Here is an 8,927-nt window from a genome sequence, read left to right on the forward strand (position 1 = left end):
CTATCATCTTACCCGTGTTTGGGAACCACCAGAACGGAATCATTGTGTAGCACCGTGTGATACTGTGACAACCTAAAAGTAAGCATATAGTTTTGAAAAGTAGCCTATGCACGATTCCCTCCGTCAGTCTTAATTAGACTTAAGACGAAATTCGTAGGTGCGTCACAACCAGCGCCACATTTAAATACCACTCATGTGAATGCTCTAAATTCAAGCATTTATGAAATGCGATTCAGGGATTAGGAACCCCCCAAAACACCTATAGCCTGCGAAGTGTTTACAATTTGAAAAGACAGAAAACACCTCGAAGTTGGGCTGCTGCGCGGTGTTTACAGACGCGGCTCGAGGCCAAGGTCAAGTTGAAAGTTGCTGTCTAGCCATCGAGCCTGGTGGGCTATTGAGTCTTTAAAGGACCAGTCTGAGTTCTTGAAAAGGCGGAAGAGGGGTGAAAATTCCTGACCGAATGAAAGCTTTGGAGGGCATTCACTTTTACTATCATTTTGTTTTCTCGAACGTTTTATTCTCGTTATGTCTGGTGTTTTACTTGTGTCTCAAATGGAAATAAAACCGGAATGTTTCATTTGCAGGTCTGTGTTAGGTGGAATTCGTAATAAAATATTATAGCGTATATGTTTGACTTAAGAACAATGCAAATTATCTAGATACATGGTCCATCTGTTGTAGATGCAGTCCATTTTGTGGAGGACTTCGCAATGCAACACGACGCGCTTGCATTGAATGATGCAATCCGCCAAACATGTTGATTTAAGTGTGCTTTTCTGACCTAAAATGGTTTATATTCACACTCGATAGTTAAGACTTCTCATCGTTTTAGGTTGGAAATGAACAAGGTTTCGAAATATATTATATTTCAAGGAACATTCCTCCGAAACATTCTGCATTCTCATTCAGGCCCATCACGTCATACCATTGATAAAAGCGTCAACACTGTACTGTGTCTCAGTAACAGATTATATCTATTTTTAAAGAATTAACATGCAGGTGATCCATACTAAATAAAACCCCTGTTTCATTAGACCACTTCTATTATATTGGAATATTGTCGATCTAAGCGATCTGCAGCTAACAATGTTATGAACCTATTTAGCTTTTTAGTCCGCAGACTAGCCCATACACTCTATATATTGGCTATATACTATTTGTCTCTGAAAACGTCACATTAACATTGGCGTATGGAAATCCAAGATACTAATCAAACAGTTTGTTTTACAACAAGCCTACCAGTATATACAGTGCCTCTTAATACGCTATTGCGCTATAGTCTTACTCTCTCGTGTAATACGAAATATTTTAAATTATTAATTATAACACGTAGCATGAAAGAAATGTTTAGCCTAATTAACGAGAGAAATGTGTAATTTGATGCCTTTTAAGCCTTTTGTTTTGTCCAACTACAAATAGACTACAAATTGACTGTATTTTGTATTTAAGCTATCACTTAGTGTAGGGATAATTATTCAAATGCAAATGAAACACATTACAAATATATTGTATATTACAATGTGTAGGACTAACATGATATAGGCCTAGCCTATGTCTCATACATCAGTGTTTCTTTTTTTGATAAATAAAAGGTTTTGAGGAGTCATAGTCGGATTGTGGGAGACCAAATACAGTGTTAATGGTTGTTTTAGCTCTTGAGTTATAACGGCAAAAACCCTCATCCAATGGATTATTGTTATAGTCAGTCTTAACTGGAATAAGAAACGTGCCCCTTTGAGAAACAAGGGATCAACATGACTAAACGAGTAGTAGTTTACCATAATCCAATATTACATTAATCCAGCATGTGTTAAACCAAGACATTCGGCATCAAACTAGAATCAGTCATAAACTGCAAGAAGTAATCAAGTTTCTTCTCAAAACCAGGATTTTTCGGCGCGGGGCCTGCAATCAAAACAACACGACAACTGTCACCGAGACGGCGGCGCGCGCATGTGGTTCGTTTTCACCAGTATTGTCTAGTAGTTCATGGTCTGGTCATTGTTGTGGTGCATGGCGGTGGTCTACTCATCACATCCGTTCGGAGCAGACCACCGCCATGTAGACCACCGCCATGCACCACAACCATGACCAGACCATCAACTACTAGACAATACGCTATGAATATCCCTACGTCACAACCTGCAGAATGTCAACAACTGGAGACACTCGTCTTTTTTTAAGCCAGACATCATCCCCACCCTGTAGGCCTATACGTTTCCTCTAGAAATAAATTAAATTAAATACAAATACATGTTTAAAAAGTTCGTTCTTCTAGCATTGTTACTGCCAATGGCCCCTGGTCAGCATGACTAATGAATAGATGTAAATGTTGTAAGTCGCTTTGGATAAAGGCGTCTGTGCCATAAATGGAAATGTTGATGTGAGTCAGCGCGGTATCGCTATTGACGGTAAATTCCAGTATAGGCTATTTGACTCAATGTACCTTACCAGCAAGTTTAGTAAATATAGAGCCAACTCAGAACGTTAGCAACTGATGTAGCCTACTTTTGCTAGCTAACAGTGATGTCTGTCTCCAAAAAAGTACGAACACGTAGCCTATGGACTGCAGCTAAAGAGGTCTATGTGAAGTCATTAGGACAATAGAGTCCTCGGAAATAGCTTTGCGCGGCAAATAAGAACGTTGCCATTCCTGGTGACATAGGAAATCTAAATCCTAATGAAAAATCGAAACCATGGCAAAGTGCAAACTAGGCCTAAACCTTTTAGTCTATAGGGTTAATGTCTTGCGAACTGATGGGATCCATTTCAATTATTGTTTCAAATTCAATCATATACCCACGTTAGTGCACTGAGGTGTTATGTGACGGGAAAGTAAACGGCTGATGAAAACGTTGACAACAGGCCTAATACAACTATGTTTATGCGGTCGAAACATAGAACCGCAGGGCGGCCTGGCACATAACTTTTCCATGTTCCCTGGACCGTAACGTGATGTGTCTCCGAAGGATGAAATAAAGAGGAAATTGGAAAATAAGAGTCAGAGGGTGCTCTTGAAGGAATGACTGACAGCTTCGCTGTAGATTTGGTCTGTCTCAAAGTGTACAAGTCTTAAATGTTATGTTAACGGGCTGCTAAAACTATATGTAAGCTACATGTTAAATCATTTATTGCCACAATGGAATCCCAGTAAATATATAGGCCTACAGTTAATTTCAATGAAACTCCAGCCACTAGCCATGTCCACATCTGTTGCAGTCTTCCATGAGTTGGTCTTTTACATTAAAGATTGCCTTGAAAGTCACCGGTTGTCAAATGAACACGACTACTGACATTTCCCCATGCCAACAAAGGAAAGTTCTAATTTAATCTAAACTTTTGTTTTATGAAATTATGTTTTTATTCAAATCGAATGACCATGAAAACATTATTTTATTCACAAGGTTTTTCGTAGGCTACACATAAATACATGTATACACTCATAGTAGTCTAGCAAAACGATATGCCTCGTCTTCGTCACTTATTCAAACCTAGACAACAAAACAACAAAAGCTGTATATACTTCGCGTTAAATGCACCAAGGAAAACACAACAGAAAGTGCATATGAATATGCAACACATCCACAAATATAATTCTCTTGGGCTGATGTAGGAATGTCTATTCTAAATAAAGTGATCCAGCGAACGAAATTGCATATTAAATGTACGTTTTCCCAAATTAGCTTACCTGTACGACCCTTCATGACTCAAAATATCAGAAATCGAAAGGGAAACATTATTTAAATATCAAATCTTTCTTGAAGATTTCTATGGTGACAAAACCAATCCATTGTCATTGGTACTTGACATTTTCAACATACCCCATTTTAGAAGAGGAAAATAATAGGCCTATGTACAGAACTGTCTACGCTCAAAAAAGTAAGTACATTTATTTGACAACGAAAAGTCATTGGACATTCATGGTTACACCGTTTTGTGCCATATCCGTATGGCTTCAATTTCATAAAAACGATAACATACAGTAAATGAGCTGCATGGGTCTATACTATTCAATGGGATGTAATAATCATCAAATATATTCAATTGTAGTATTGGCATTACTCCGAATATAATTTACACAATGGACACACCTACAACAACACAATTAAACGTTGTATTGGACACTGTTCATTTCAGCGACATACTCCGAGACCAAGGTCACAGGTCATCTGAATAGCCTGCGTTATTGTATATGCATTTGAATATTGATTATTGGAACGTTGTGTTTGTCAAGGCTATACTATGTGTTAGGTAGGCCTACTGTATGTCTTGTGCTTTCATGTATTAGGCCACTGTATAATCTGAATGCCACAGTATTTTGTTTTGTGTTCTTACAATATGATCATCAATAAAGTGTAAACAATGCAGCAGTATGCATCCAAATAACATGTGTGTGTTATGTCCATAATGTCACATCCTTCATATTGAAACATGGGTCTCATCCACACAACAGGATCGTGTTAGTTCTTCAGCCAGGCAAGCATTGTGCCTATCTCAATAATTAAAAAGTAGAAACTTGCCTCCAATGAACCATTCGGAGCCACCGGCTTAGATTGAAGAATAAATGGAACAAAGACACCATGCTCTCTGTAACCTTCTGTGTAAATATTTAGAAAACACTGGGAAATACAAGCACTACTCCTTAAGAAAGACACATTATAGGCTAGTGTACCATATTCTTAGGCCTATAGAAAGTCAGGTTTGCATAAGGTGAGTTCTGGGCATTGCATGCTACCGTTGAATTGGTGGTAAGCAAAATCCCGTGGCTAGCCAATGGGTTGTTGTCGGTGGCTCGGTAAACTCTTCGCAAAAGACACGAACAGTTAGGTGTAGCATTTTGGAGGCGCGAGGGGCTATAAAAGGGGGTTTAACTTAAGCAGAGATCTCCAGCTCGAGTCACCTCGCATTCTCCAGACATATTTCCGGGCGTGTTCCAAGGTCAACGCAGTTAAAGCACTGGTAGCTGTGTCATCCAGTTTCAAGGCCAAGTTGAAGCAAAAGAGAGGGGAGGGGCGAGTAAAACAGGAATTTTGCTAATCCATTGTCTTCCTATCTTTACTTACAATTTAACATTAATTTAATCGGAAATGAAGCCTATTCATTAAATTTCTGACTGTTGTAACGCATATAGCCTAGGGATTGCAGTGCGCACTGCGCAGACTCCATGGTCAAGTTCAAGTTGGGCTGCAGTAAAACCAAGTGGGCCCATTCTGCAAAGTCTGCTGTGGGGGGCGCTTCCCCCTCTATCTCCTCGAGGATTTGACACTATAGTAAGCAAATAACAATGTGTGGTGCATTTTCCTTTCAGTGCTTGCACTTATGCCGAGAGCAGCGGATATAGGCCTATAGAGCATTTTCTTCTCTAATCTGCAGGGACGTTCTAAGCAATAGCCAACAATTTGCGTGCCATCCGAACCCATAGGCCTATCTAGAACACACACAATAAAGTGCTACTACTGTAAAGGAACAAGGTCATCTCTGGGGTTGCGCAAAACTCATAAGTGTTATCTTCGGACGGATCACAAGATAGGATACTATCTTAGCCTGCCACATTGCATAACTTGCTGTGTACGTTTTGTTTTGATCGTAAAAAGGATTGACGGGAGTCTTTAGAAACACACACACACACACACACACACACACACACACACACACACACACATATATAGCCCTACATAGCCTATATATACTGTATATATACTGTATACAGTATACTGTTGCAGACATATATAGGCTATATATATATATATATATATATATAGCCTATATATGTCTGCAACACTATTTAATGATTTATAAAGTCTGTGTTTCTAAATTATTATTTATTTTATTTTTTGCCTGAGCGGAGTTTGTGCCTGAGCGGACATTACAGCTGACCAAATATTGAACTTGCTGAACATGTTATTTAAAAAAGGCCATAAGGTATCCTATTGTAAGATATATTTCCATTAACAGATTTGAATGGAATCAAAAACGTTGAGCGCCAGTGGAACATGTGTCGCAAACATTACATGTGTGTGTTGTTGTCAAATTACATTGTCAAATATAATTGGTTTCAAACTACGGCATTCTTACCTGTTAAACAGAGAATCGATACTCAAAAAGTTGAAGTTATAGCAAAATACGTCGGCCAAATATCTCAAAAGCCTATACTGTAACCTATTCTCCGACCCTACCCTCTATAGCCTAACCATAATCAAAGTGGAACAATAATGTAGGCTATCAATGTTTCTTGTACTGCAATGATAAATACGCAGCGATAACATCATTATACACTAAAATCAATTTGTTTCATCATACGAACGGCCCACGAGAAGACATATCAAGGGAGGGAAAAGGGTAACTATACATAACCTAAATAACATACATCTTGCCACGGAATCTTGTAAAAAATCATAGGGCTATGTGGCTATTTGGGCGTCTCATTGCGTGGCAGCTAAGTTTAAAAAAGATATCTCCATCCAGGTTCCGATTGTGACTATAGGCTACACGTTATAAACGTTGACGTCAGATTATTCTCAGCACAACATTCTCCTCTTTCTCATTTCTTTCAGCCTGTAACGGACATTGATCGCAACATAAATGCAACGGTTTGTTACATATTATTTGAAGTCTTCGCAATAGATTGATAAAACGAGAAATCATTTAGCCATTTATTGTTAAATAGGATAGGTCTTGACAGGTCTACCCATAGGCCGAATTAAACTATATGAATGTAGCGTTTCTGTGCCAAACGGACAACTATTGTGCAACAAGTCACTGCAGCCAAGCAGCCACAGCCATATGGGACCATCTGTGGGACCTAAAAAGCAAGGAATTGGGGAATAGCATTGAGGAACACCTAATTATCCAAAACTACCAAAGACTGCTGTCTGCTAAAGTGTTTCAGTTCAGTCAGATGAATTCATCAAAACCAGTTAAACAGACCAAAGAAACTGTATCAAATGTCTTATCAAACTGGCCTAGATATTCATAGTAGGCTACTGTCATTGCTTGAAGGGGAGGGCCATAAGAAAGAGCGAAAGAAGAAAGGGGGAGGGGGAGGTGTATGGAGGAGAGAGCATGAAGGAATTTCACTCTTTCTCGAGTCACTGAGAAAAACCGGGAAAACATGTGTCTCCCTCTTTTTCAACAGGCGAGGGCGCGCGAGGACAGCGAAGGCTGAGACTCCCGAGGCGGCGGAAAGCATCGCGTCACTCTCCACCTCTTCTCACGGTGACCCCTGACGTCACCGTATAGAAACGGACAGTACCGAAATCTAGAATCATCACGCATGAAATTCTAACCTTAACTATTTAGGAGGGAAATGCATCAATTACCTCAGATGAGTGATAGGATAAAACCTCCCTGTGTCTAAAATAAAAAATAATTATACCCTATCGTGCACAGGTAGGCTCGTGCACGGGCAGGAGCGAACGGAGCCCAGGCCCTGCCCCTTTTCATAACTAATTAGGCCTAATGCAAATAAAAAGACAGGTAAATACACGGAGCACAACGTTTCCATTACGTTTCCAGCGCCCACTTAAAACACAGTGAACGCTGTGGAGAGGGTATGAAGTTGAAAATCCCCAAAACCCATAGCCTTGAAAGCCTTTTCCTTTGTCGCTTTGTTTAGTGACTTTTTATTGCGCAACAGTACATATATCAAAGAGAGGTTAAGAAACTACCCCTGCTCTGTAAGCATGCATAGCACCGAGATGTATTGCATGTGCATTTACTCACTTAACAAAGTAATAGAAATGTGAAAACATAGGATGCCTTTCTTTGTGACTTCAGTTCACATCGACGTTTCTCTTGAAAATCTAAATCCCTTAATGTATTAGCCTATATTATGCTGACCAGTGGTCTTATGATTATTGACTGTGCATGCTGACCTTGATGTGACAGTTTCCATATTGTAGTTTTATTGGTTTCAAATTTGCCATACTTTTGTAATTTAAAAAGGTGGTGGATGTTTGTATGCGTTTCCGTACACAGATGATCTTTAAATAGTTGGCCTGTAACGTCAATGAAAATACAGCTGCCTGTATGGTGCAATGGTTCGTTGCAAAAATAGATCAGCCTAATGCAGGAATAATAGCCTTTATTCCATGTTGTTAGACTGACCAATATACATTTAATCATACATACCTGTCACCTTAAACTGGCTACGAGGGCTTGACCTTAGAACATTTAACTTGACACCACTTAAAGGGTGTGTGTGTGTGTGTGTGTGGGGGGGGGGGGGGGGTGCAAAAATATTGCGTGTCTCATTCCAATTCCGATGGACAGTATAGACTCCCACTCCCCATATACCCTATCATTTGAGCTTCCTGGTGCAAGCATGTCATTCTCAACATTGTATTGAATAGTCACTGCAGCAGATGCATCGCGCTTTATTCAGTGCACATCACTGCAGATGTGCAGCGGATATATTATTATGTTTGCGTGAGGAAGATGTTTTTCAGAATAAATTGTCTATAGCCTCGTTCCCTCTCCTTGTGAAATGTGTGCGATTTGAGAAATGTCAAATCAGTAGTCATACTGGCATGGAGTGTGATTATGTATCCGTCTAAAAGTTGCTTGTTTTCCTAGGAGCCCTTGAGCCCCCGTTCATCCCTGCCGTGATTGCTCGTTCTGTTTATTCACAGCCAATCGATGCGTGGCGTCATCAGGGGTATGACGACTGCCCTATTAAGAATGACAGCTCGAGAGAAAGAGAAGGCAATGGTGATCCCTCCCAGAGCTCGTGTTGCCGCACTCTGGAGCGCTCGCCTTGCAGGGTCAGAACGCATACGTCCCCTCTCCTCTAATCTTCTTTCCTACGACTCACACCCCCAGCCACCGTCGCTTGCGGTGTCACAGTTCGCTCGCTCTCTCCGCTGTCCCTCGCGATTTGGTGCTTGCTCGTTCGTTCCGTTCCACGCGCGTTCATCCGTCCGGTA

Source organism: Nansenia antarctica (genome assembly GCF_963989245.1).
Source record: "Nansenia antarctica genome assembly, chromosome: 5".
Lineage (NCBI taxonomy): Eukaryota > Metazoa > Chordata > Actinopteri > Argentiniformes > Microstomatidae > Nansenia > Nansenia antarctica.